The following is a 13398-nucleotide window of genomic DNA, read 5'->3' on the forward strand; positions in this document are numbered from 1 at the left end:
GGAATCCCTAAGAAAAAGCAGTGGCTTAATCTATGATTTACTTTACTAGAGGGTTACTGTTGAATCAAACCTTTATAGTTTTTATACACAACTCTGTTTTATTCTTTTACTTGTCAACTCGACTTAATGTCATTCTCTCTCCATAAAATAAAATGTTCATTGTTTTACTTTAATTATCGTTTATTTTAAAATTCACAACAGTTACTAGTATAGGCTTTGCTTTTTACCCCGAAATATCCTAAATCCTGGTATTGGTGTATGTTTTTTAATTGCGCGATAAACTTAAGATTTCCGTCTTTTTAATGTCCAAGATATATCAAGCTATATCTAGCCTTAAATGTGCGATTATTTTGTAAATATTTATTTGGTAAAGGAACTGACTCTTCTCAGCAATGAAACTGTAAATGCGTATTTGAACAAAAAATACTTTTTTATTTAATTGCCATTCTCTGATTTCTTTCTACCCTTGTAATCGGTCAATATGTTTTTGAATAGTCTGCAGATATCCCAAAAAAATCTCTTTGGTCAGAACGATGTGCATGAAAATGATTACTTGAGCAAGCCTCAGAACCAGACTATTAACAGCATTAAACAGACATCTGACCCCCTCGGTTGTTTCTTTTGTTAATATTTCTACAACTTCCCTACATATTTCATATACCTTATATAAATCAGTTTACTAAAAACAATTTCTATTTTTTTTATTGCTTACATACGTAGACGAGCTCACGGCCCACTTGGTGTTAAGTGATCACTAGAGCCCATAGACATCAACAACGTTAGTGCCGCCACCTACCCTGAGACATGAGTTCTAAGGTCTCAGATTTTACAGTACAACGGTTGCCCCATCCTTCGAACAGAACCGCATTACTGATTCAGGGCAGAAATGGGTGGTGGTACCTATCCGTACGGGGTCACAAGATGCCCTACCGCCAGTAAGTCCTATTTTTATGAAGAAAAATAAAACTACAACAGGATTTCTTTATCATAATGAATAGTTGTTTTTTAATCATAAAGAAAAATAAAGACTGTGCTTATAACAATTTCTTACAAAACGTTTTGTTCTATTTACGTTCTTTGTCACAATCGCCATTCAGTCACGAAGTTCTCGGAAATGAATCCATTATACTGCTTTGGATTGTAAAAGGCGAGACAAAACCACTGGATTCCATATCGCTGACAGGTTTCGTAGCAACGCGATCTATGCGTCATAATTTCGAAAAAAATTAAGTCATTGCCAACCTAGCCTACCCAGCTTAAAGAGTTTGAATGACAAAGAATAGAGTACCTTATTACTTCTTTTTTTTAAGTATGGTACTTAATTGACTTCTTTTTTTTAAAGAAATAGGAAAGGAAGGAATTTTATGACCTGGTAACTAAGACCTGTAAGTTATGTCTTATTTAAATTTATATTCTTATTTTTATGAAAAATGATAATATGGAATGAAATTAAATGAATGGACGAGATGAGATGATATGGGATGAAATATAATCTCGGTAAAATGGTAGTCATTTACTGAGATTCTTTCAGTTGACTTTTTGGAGGATCCCGAGAAGTCACGTCCAGCGGCTTTGTTTCATATTCCCACATTTGTGCACTTTCATATATATTAAACAGTTAATAAATCACCGTTATTCCACATTTAAACCTCAAGAAACACTTTAAAGACAAAATAAAACAAATCTCACTTCACTCTTCGCGTTCCCGCCAAAAAGACGGTAATTGGCTTTTTGCGATGCCATTTTTGCCATGGTCGAGCTTATAAATTTTTACACTTATATTCTGTTGTATCGAATTTAATTTAAAGCGGAATGAGATGAAATTTATTAATTTGAGTCATGAATCAATTGGGATGAAATTAAATGAAGCGACATGACATGTGATGAAATAAATTCTCAGTAAAATTGTGCTTATATATTGAAAGTTTTTGCAAAACCCCATTTCAATTTCCCACATTTGTGCACTTTCACAGATACTAAACGGTTCATATCCCACCATTATTATATGTTTAAACCTGAAGAAACACTAAAGGAACAAAATAAAACAATTCACAAAGCTTCGCAACTCGTTTTCAACCCAAAAATTAAAATACATACTTACTTTCAAAATTTAAACGCTTATGGAATAAGAAACTTGCTCGTATGGCAACAATAAAAGCAATAAAAATAATCTCAGAAGTTATTTTTGTAATGTTTACAAAATGAAGCACATGCTTAAATCATCTCAATACGATAAATCCCTAATTTGGATGTGGTATATTATTATATCAAAAGCATTATCAACTTGAAAGTGGTATAAATATAAGTTTTATTAATTAAAATTAAAATCACAATAAACAGCGACACTACTTATTATTCAATGTTGATTTAGATAAAAACACTAAATTCATATTCATTATCTGAATTAAAATAAACATGATGTTTCGAAATAAAGATGTATCGTGAAATGGATACTAATTTTATATTTACTTTCTACTCGGCTTTACATGAAGGTTCATCGGAGGAATTAAAAAACAATGTTTGAGTAAAACCACAATTATTATTTGTATAATGTTTTTAAATGCCTGTACTAAGTGCACCTTCCTCCACTTTTAATTTCGAGAATCTTCGACCATACAACCTAATTGTCGATACTGTTAAATTGAAAACAGATTAAACCCAAAAACAATACTATTCATAAAAAAAAAACAAAAACCCTGAAGATTTTTCGAATGGACAAATTTTAAGCAAATAAACATAAGTATCCATTTTTAAGCTATACTAAGCACAAGTAGTACATTTACAAAAGTTCGTGCACATCTTTTCTCTTACGAAATCAAATTATAGCGATTTTTTTTAGGACTTTTTTAGGTCTCTCTAGACCATCAGCTTAGATAGGAACCTAAGCTGATCTAGAGAGACCATATCGGCGTAACCTTAATTAGTAGGTGAGTTCACGGGGCTCAAACCTGACGATGTTGCTAACACGAACCCTAGCGAGAGTCGTGCTTCGCAGAATCTACCACCGGATCGGAAACGCGACCCACTGAGAAGATCCGGCGAGAAACTAAGTGGGCTGTGTCTATGGGTTAATTTACTCGCCGGTCCTTTCGTCGCAAGCGACAGGTTCGACGAGAACGATGACTGGTGCTTGAGGTACCTAAAAGCACCGTTAGTGGATCGGGAGGATCGAAACGACGTGTTTTGGGTAATGTCGACTGTTTACCATTTGGTTCGCAGGATCAGCTATGTAGTTTCCGGCGCCCACAATGAGAGGATTCTCATGTCGAGCCGCTTTATCGAACTGGTGCATTGATGCCGACTGTAAATACTTACTGATGGCCTCTCGGTCCAGGTCATCGTGCAGGTCGATGTTCCTGACGAACAACGGGGACAGCGATCATAAAAGGCTTACTTAAAGGATTTCAAATAATTAAAAATGACGAGAAAAGCTATAAAATGTATTTTTATTTAAAACAATGGTTAATAAAACAATTACGATCGATAAATCCATTGAGGTTAACCATTTAACAATAAATGATTGGTTCCGACCTCGTCTTGAATTATAACAAAGAAAATTGTTCTTAATAAGTTCCTATTTGCGTCACATTTAACATTACAATTGAATATTCCGTTCAGCTGTCATATAAATTTAATAATGTAGCCTTAATTGCCTTTACTGGTGGCTTTTACTGGTGGTAGGACCTCTTGTGAGTCCGCGCGGGTAGGTACCACCACCCCGCCTATTTCTGCCGTGAAGCAGTAATGTGTTTCGGTTTGAAGGGTGGGGCAGCCGTTGTAACTATACTTGAGACCTTAGAACTTATCTCAAGGTGGGTGGCGCATTTACGTCATAGATGTCTATAGGCTCCGGTGACTACTTGGCACCGGGTGGACTGTGTGAGCTCGTTGGTGGACGAGCTTACACAGCCTTAAAAAAATCAACAATTAAATCTAAGCAATAAAAAAAAATACTTTAAATCTGTATTCCAGCTAATTTTTTCTAAGAAACAATTTCTTGAGTGAAATTTAGTTACTATCATCTATGTAAAACTATAATAATAAGTTACTACAATTTATATATTATCTTTTCTTTCTAAATAACATGCTAGTAACATCTTTATAGCTCAAATGACTGTTACGATTTAACCACTTGTTCGTCTGGTATAATTCATACAAACAATACATCTAGATTAAATTCATAGTCATACACGAAGCAAACGTAAATTACTCAAGTCACATTCTCCCACGCAGACTAGTTCGTTTACCTCTCGATACTCATTACCTAGGTTGTCGCTGGACTTCACTCCGAAGTCGGGGAGGTATTTAGGCTGCCTTATAAATAAAAAAACCTGTGCCACTCGGGAACTGCCGCGGTAAAGCTATTGCATAGCATTTTTTATCAACTTATGCAATTGTAATTAGACAATGATAATTAAAACAATAATAAAACAAGACCACGCTATATTAAACATTAATAAAAGCAAAATCTTAACTGTCCCCTTCACACTCATAAGCTAGACCGCGCGAGAGAGAGATGGGCAGACTTTTCACGATGCGCATGCAGTGTGACGTCACGCCACGCGCTTATTCACAAACACTACACAAGCGCAACGTGTGAATGTGTTGAACGCGAGCTACATGGTAGGCGGAGTGAGGGGTGTAAGGTTTTTTTCGTTACGGAATTTCATGATTCGGTCGCCGCGCTCAAGGCCCGCGATAAAAGCTATCCAATAGCTTAAAAACTGAATATATACATTAACGTGTATGGAAATTCATAACACGATATAGAATTTTGAAATGATGAAATCAGCGACATTGGACTATTCATCATCAAATAACTTCAAATAAGTAAACATGCTAGTACTTAATACTTTAACTGTAACTCATTGGCGTCATAAAATGAACACCATGCAAAGATCGGATAGCCTTGAAATACGATGCTGAAATTTCAAACGTCATCGACTGATGTTTTCTTGAAACTAAACACTATTGTATTGTCGGAATTCTGATTACGGAACTTTTTAGGATGTTTCATGATGGGTAATTGTTCGTATGACACGACAATGAACTCTTGAAAGTGACGTCATCGTGTAGAATAAGCTCTCCAAGTCCAAAAGTCGGTCTATAACGAGCTCCCAAATCCGCACCTGCACACAACAGTTACAATACCGAATCGGTTTGAAGCACGGAACCGTTTCCGTCCGCCTGACCATAGATGACAGCAAACGTTGATCAATTATTATTTCCTCATAGGAAACTTTATTCCACAATAATAATTATTGTATAAATTTTTATGTTCAGAAAAAGAAAATATATTTTGTGACTAAATACCTAGTCTATGTTCGTTGTACTTACTTATAGTTCAAAAGCCGCTACTAAATTTTGAACTACCACTATCAATACCAAGATATTCATAATTTTTGTCTATTATATTTGTTAAAAGAACAGTACAGAGTTAGATACATACAATAGATGTATCTCGATAACAGAAGTCATAGGTCAGCTACTTTTTACCAATAATATTTGTTGTATACGTACGTATTCGTGAGGTTTTTTCTGTCTCTTAAAGTTTTTGCAATCTATACTATTATTTTCATGTTAAATCTTTGAATAAAACCTATTGTTGAGTCTGTGCTTATAAACAGCGTGTGTGCTATTATGTAGGGTGATAATTATTTACAAGACACGACAGTTTGCAACCTGTTTACTTTGCGAAGACTCCACACAAACTGAACTAAGCTAAGCCCGCTACACCTATCCTATTAGTGACCGTATCCTAATTTAGAACAAGTTAAAAATTATGTAGAATTTGCTTCGATCAACAATTGTTACTATTGTTGATCGAAGAGAATTTGAAAGCGGACATCTCCATGAGATGGAAATGTCCGATCTGAAGACGCAAGCGATATCTATGGTTTCACTCGATTATGAAGAGGTTTACATCTTACGCTAGAAAAATAAAAATGGGTTAAGCATGGACCCAGCCCCCTAAGAACTTCGAGCTTCACCCGCTTTGTGCAGGGAGGGACGCAGTCGTGAGTTCTTATTAAGGGCGCGGTGTGCTCGGAACCATCAAGGCGGGCTTCTGGCCCGTCGATCGAGGGCACCGGTGTTCGTGTCGCCGGCGGCCGCCGGTCCAGCGTCTGGGGGACTGCGGGATGGATATATGTAATGTGCTCTGCGCCAACCCTGTCATGCCGTCTCAATGGCCTCTACTGGGCTCCGGCCCGGTCCGGGGTCGAGCGCCGGCTGTGAGCGGCAGGAGTTTTTGATGAGGTTCAACTCCCACATACATGGAATCCAGTGATTTTCTCATGAATGAAAAAAAAAGCATTTGGTACAGAAAGGAGTCATTCTTGACACGGCGTGTATAGTTTAGAGGTTCCTCACACTAGAGGTTTGGGTCACAGATCGCAGTAAACCATAGACAAGCCTTGTAAAGATATATTTTTTAAAGGGTTTTTAATTCATTATTTTTTAATTGTATTTTTAATGGGATTTCAATAAACATACTATAAATAATAATGGAACGGTCGTCTTCATAAACATTTGCTTTTCCAGAACAAAAAGAGATGTTCATGTACAAAGATGACGGAACGTTACAGATAAATATTTACATTGATTTAAATAAATTGCATTTAGAATGCTATTAGCGTTTTTGCTACGCAGTATACTCGGCACTTTACCGGTTAATTAACATCTTAACGATCGCTTGTCTATGATTACATAAAGCTCCTATAACTGGATGATGATCATTAACATTTTGAAATGTTTTCTAACTTCTTCGAGATAAATTCCTGCTGTATTCCAGAGATCGTTATATGGATATATTAAACGAAATCTAAATCGGTAAAATTGCAGAGAATTGACTATCGATAATGTAAAGTAAATCATAGTTGAAAATCCACGAAATGACCAGTGCTACCAGCGAATAACTTATTCCGTAGGTACCAAATTAAAAGCTTAAACATCCAGTGGCGAATATTGATTTCTTAATTTAGAATTACAGTAAAATTTAGGATACAAATCGAATACTCGTGTTCTTCTTAGTTTTACTCGTAGATTCGGAGCTCACGGCTGACTTCATGGTGAATATTAACCGTAGGTCGTGGATATCTGTGATGCCAAGGGAACAGCAGAGCCGTTTCCGCTAAAGATTATTTTTATTTTTTTAAAGAGAACCCCTTGATCATCTTTAAATTCATTCAATATGGTAAGTGGCGAAAATCATTTCTAGAGTCGCATTGTGAATTTGGCACAGGGTTTCCATAGAGAAGAGTTTAATATTGATGGCGTCACGGTTAAATGGAAACTTCTTCAAATGAAAGTTATAGAAAGTATTTTCCTCTTTGCTTGTCTGCGCACACCTGGCATCTGTTGCGTGCATGACTGATGCTGATCATTTCGTAGTGTCTGCATGACCAACATTTAGCATGATCGCACAAGTTGTGGCCACGACTCGGAAGGCAAGGTCGAATAGACGAACACAACTTTCCTTGACTTTGAATTAAAACGCGACACAGAAGCCTTGAATCTCTAAAATACATGTTAATCTATACTAATATTATAAAGCTGAAGAGTTTGTTGGTTTCAACGCGCTAATCTCGGGAGCTACTGGTCTGATTTGAAAAATTATTTCAGTGTTAGATAACCCATTTATTGAGGAAGGCTCTAGACTATATAACATCACGGTAACGCCAATACAAGTGGAGCACCAATAAAGAATGTTTCAAAATAGGGGTTTAAATAGCTCCTTAACATTCTATAATTCAAAAATATTTTCACTTTCTACGTAAATGAAGTGGGGGTAAAATTTAGCGTTATGCCAAAGTAACTATTCCACGCGTACGGAATCGCGGGCAAAAGCTAGTACGAAATAAATGTCATACGAATTGAGTTACTTCAGCAAGTTTAGCTAATGTATTCGGGTGATGTCGTATGAATATGAACGCTAGTCGTGCCGAGGCCGGCGGGTGTCGCCGAAGCTTTAGCGTCGGCGAGAATTGCGACACTGTTACATTCCTATTTTACATAACACAGCATACTTACTAAAAAGGACATATTTCAATCACGATTCAAAATTTCAAGGTTATTAATTCAATGAAAGAATTAGTTATTTAAGTCATGAATTATTTACTTATATTGTATTTACTGCACGTGTAGTCTTTACGAGCTTTTTTTCTATACAATGTTTGCCTCAAAATACAATTTTTGTAATTCCTTTACATTTTCAAGGTCAATTTTCCCTTTTATTTTAAAATGAGTAACCGAAATCTTTGTTCAAGGTCTTCAAGTCGATCGATAGTCGAGTGTTGGTTGTATGAATGTGATATGAGTCAGCTCTATTCTTGCTTAAGATAAATGTCATTTCATTGTAGTTAGACTGATCATGTTGTGTAGGAGAGCTCAATCAGGTGATAATGATGACAGCGCCATTTTGTTTTTCATAGAAGTTGTTCTATTTTCCAATAGGAAAGGTAAAGGTATCACACCATAGAGCCTAACCTTTTATATATTCTGTTAATTAAAAAATAATATTGAGTGAAAATTATATGGATGAAATGAAGAGAAGTTTGTTAATTTGAGACCGTAATCAATTAGGAATAAATTAAATGAAATAAAGTGAGATGAAATGAAATAAAGTCTCAGTAAAATGGTGGTTATTCACAGATTTTAGTGGACTTTTTGGAATAACCCGAGCAGCCACATCCAGCGACCGTTTTATTATCTCACGTTCATTTGAACGCAATAGAAAAACAATGTATGGCAGAAAAAAATATTGAAAACAAACAAGCAACAAAGAGAACAGAACGCTACTGAAAACAAATACTAAAATTATGTAAAAACCCACGGCTGTTAAATTTGTGTTTTATAGGACGCCACCAAGTAAATGTTGTGACGGTTTTTTATGACTACTTTTTATCCCGTAACTGTATAAGCGATCTGGTTACAGTTTTCGTACAGTCCTTATTGTATATCGATCGATAGTGCAGCAGGAAAGTACCTAACGTGATTATATATCTATCACTTAGACCAATCTTTCCAAGCAGCCTTGTAAAATCAAATCAATTCATCTAAAGTCTCATTATTCTAGCTCAATTTATAATTAAGCCACGATTAAAGAATTATTTAAATTAATTTCATTTAAAATTTTAAACTTGCAAAATAAAACTTGCTTATAATTTGTGCTAATTTAATTAATGAGTTGCGTAATGTTCGCGAATGTCTTGGATCGAATTCAATTGTCTAATATAACAAAACAGTAATTATGTTAAAATGTAATTCTTAAGTCAAGTGTATTCTTTATAATTTTAGGGTTAACACATAAAATAAAAGTCTTTTTATTTATTTATTTTCACGAGATCTACATAGATAAATAATACTTTTTTTTTTTTTATTGCTTAGATGTGTGGACGAGCTCACAGCCCACCTGGTGTTAAGTGGTTACTGGAGCCCATAGACATCTACAACGTAAATGCGCCGCACACCTTGAGATATAGTTCTAAGGTCTCAGTATAGTCACAACGGCTGCCCCACCCTTCAAACCGAAACGCATTACTGCTTCACGGCAGAAATAGGCGGGGCGGTGGTACCTACCCGTGCGGACTCACAAGAGGTCCTACCACCAGTAATTACGCAAATTATAATTTTGCGGGTTTGATTTTTATTGCACGATGTTATTCCTTCACCGTGGAAGTCAATCGTGAACATTTGTTGAGTACGTATTTCATTAGAAAAATTGGTACCCGCGAGCGAGATTCGAACACCAGTGCATCGCTATATACGAATGCACCGGACGTCTTATCCTTTAGGCCACGACGACTTCAAACTTCATAGACAATAGTCTATGGCCGTCGCCCTTATTAAAAAAATTATAAATGCTGTCGATACTCCAAATCAAGGTACAAGGAATTAGGGATGTGGCGACAAAGACATAAATGGGTCTGAAAACCGTTGACAATGATTTAGAAAAACTAAAACGTTCTTTGTTTCAAATCTGTATTTAAGTCTAAATCTTCTACTATTAGTGGTAGTCTAAGGGGCTATTTCAACTATTTCATCACACGCAGGCCTGGTTGGTAAGCTCACAAGGCTTAACCTGAGACAAAGTCAGCCTTGTTTAAAAACATCACTAGAAGAAAATAAAGAACATGCAGTACCTGTAATATTAGGTATATTATAGCAACATGTTTTTTTTTTATTTCGCATCGACAGTCATTTTTAAGCACAACCGAAAAAGCAGCAGACATTTGAAGCAGTAAGTATTCGAATTCGATCCTCGAATACAAACTTCAACGCATTCATCATATAGTCAATTCATTACATATTCATTAGTATTAAGACTAAAATAATTTTAGTTGACAAAAGTCAATAGGTTAAATTACATAAATTTCATTTAACCGACAACCCTAATAATAAATGTAATGTATCCCACGCACCTCTTTGTAATATCAGACAGCTAACGCGTTCGCTGACGAGGCCGTTCACATTGCTTCGTATAATACGTAATTTTAGTAAAAATTCGTAAAACAAAATTCATCTAATGATTTAACACAAAAAAAATTTAAATATACGATTATTTGAATTCTCTTTGAGTATCTCTTTTTTTTATTTAGGCATAGCTTTTTTGTTTGCTTCTGATCCTAATCTCAGTCCTGCGTAACATTATATTCTGTCTGCTACCATTATTAGTGCAACCAAAAATATCTTAGATATGCTTTTTTTCTTGTGTATTTTCTTTGTTATTACTTATTACTTTGTTGCTACAGCTGAACGAGAAAATATCATTTAACTCACCGTAACTAATTTCATCAGCAAAGAGAATGTGTTCTACTTTATCACGAGTCCTGGTGATAAGGAATTGTGCGCCTTCATGGTCACAAAGAAACCATGTTGTATCGATGGCCAAAGACCGCCCCGCTCCTTAAGATAATGCCATTATACTTATCTACCATCCAAAATAATCTAGACATATAAATAAAATCGGAATGTCTGTTTGTAATATTGAAATAACCGCTTTTTACTACATGCATATGAATATACATACGCTACATACACCGAAATAACATTTCTTACAATTTTGGTCTGTCTGTCTGTTTGTTCCAGCTAATCTCTGGAACGGCTGGACCGATTTTGACGATACTTTCACTGATAGGTAGCTGATAATATAAGGAGTAACTTAGGCTTTAGGTAAAATCTCGGGACTCAGCTATCAATAATAAAATTGAATGTTTCCGAAGCGAAGCGAGGGCGGGTCGCTAGTAATAAATACAAGTCAATTATCATTCATACATCATACCCCTCGAGTACTAGCGTTTAAAAACCAAACGAAACGAAAAAAGTAGGCCGGCATTCGTTCATGATGAATATAACTTTCGTTATTGCAAGACCTATCGCTAATTGACTCTACACGATTGCTCAAGTAATCGGTACTAGATCATAAATTAAAACGTTTTAATTTTAACATAACCCGTTTAAAACTATCACGGCACACATCACACAACGGCTGCCCCAGCCTTCAAACCGAAAGCATTCACAGCAAAAACAGGCAGGATGGTGGTACCTACACGGGCGGATTCATAAGACGTCCTACCACCAGTAAATGTCCCAAGAGTGGCGGTATTTATATTGTATTATTACCTCTGATGACCACTTGCAACTAAGTAGTCAATGCTCTCATTCACCCGTCTGTTCAATAATAATAATAAAAAAAACATTAGAATTAGGTATACTTAATGTACTTTAAAGACAGAAGATAGTATCGTTTCGTATGAATTTCTTGATGTGACGTTTCCAACGACAATGACGAAGATTTCTTCTAAATGTCCAATTCCAAGCGATGACTAACAATTTGGGATTTTTAAAATAATCGTTTTTGTGATTAGAGCTTAGAACGAAGCAAACAAAAAACATAAATATTTGACTCATACTAAACGAGCTATCCAAACAAATACCATTCTGTTAATCAGAGCTTAAACTAATCAAAAGTATACACACACACGTAGCCACCACGTTCCAGTGTATCGGTTATGGTCAATTTACGAATTCTCCTCGTGTCGACCCAAGGCCATTCGTGTACCAACATCGGCGGTGGTGTTTACAAATTGACGTTAAAGTCTCGATCAGTTATTCAGCGCGGCACGGTGCAGATGCTCAATATTAGGCAATTCGCGATCAATTGCAACACTAAACCGTTTGCATACAATCCCTTGGTATTTATAGGGTTGAACACGAAAATTTTACGTTCTCAAATGTCAGTCAATAAAAAAGACGCTTTTGCATTTTGCCCAACAATATACTCAATTCCAGGACTAGTATGAACCGGGAGTAATAATTAATCAATAATTATTTAACGAAATTGTAATATATTTTTTTTTATGGCATCAACATGAATCTGCATCAAGAAAAAGAGTGATGAACTTGAAATCTGTAGCCCTTTAAAATAGACGTTGATAATTTTTAATTTGATTCTGATTGATTTCTATTATTACCTTATACATTAAAACAACTCTTTTCTTCGGTTTAGAATATTAAAAATTGTTCACAGCCCTATTCGGCTATCGATTTTACAGCAACGCTCGACTTAATGATTGCATTTGCAAGATTTATGCTTGTATTGAGATTTACGAATACCATGGATCCAACATTATATTCAAAGAGCCTTCGTTCACTAGTTTTGTAGATATGCCTATGCTATATATTAGGTATATCAAATATCAAAGCCAATTTGATTCCTTCGCTCATAAAGAGTTAAATGTATAGTAAATTTATAAAACTAACGTAAAGTATATGTTTAACGGTAACTTCGGATGCTTATCTCCGGGTTAAGTCTAAATAATGTTACAGTTTACCATAAGTGCGTTAAGTCTATAGGAGATCAAAAATTTTCCAACGGGAAGAGACTTCGAGATATTTTTTTATTTTATTGCTTACATGTGTGGACGAGCTCACAGTCCACCTGGTGTTAAGTGGTTACTGGAACCCATAGACATCTACAACGTAAATGCGCCACCCACTTTGAGACATAAGTTTTAAGGTCTCAAGTATAGTTACAGCGGCTGTCCCACCTTTCAAACCGAAACGCATTACTGCTTCACGGCAGAAATAAGCAGGGTGGTGGTACCTACCCGCGCGGACTCTCAAGTGATCCTACCACCAGTAAATATGCCTTAAATATGCCTATGTTTTCTTCGATCTTCACGATTCTTGGACATAATCAAAACTGATTGTACGATTTAATCTGTAATTAAGTTTCAACACCTTAGTCTATCGTGACCATTAAAATTCCGAAGCACTCGACACATCGGAAACAATAAAGTGAAAATTATAAACGGGAGATTAATCCTATACAGTAGTTTTAATTGATATGGAATATAGTTCAAAAATACGTGATTCACGTTGGATATTCCACCGCTC

General features: G+C 35.7%; 1 protein-coding gene across 1 annotated transcript in view; it reads left to right on the plus strand.

Moving 5' to 3' along the window:
• The window catches only part of LOC101742528 (cell surface glycoprotein 1), an 80886-nt gene that overhangs the window by 42164 nt on the left and 25324 nt on the right, over nt 1-13398 (plus strand). The gene's annotated exons all lie outside the window — the stretch shown is intronic.

This window comes from Bombyx mori, chromosome 15, assembly GCF_030269925.1.
Source record: "Bombyx mori chromosome 15, ASM3026992v2".
NCBI lineage: Eukaryota > Metazoa > Arthropoda > Insecta > Lepidoptera > Bombycidae > Bombyx > Bombyx mori.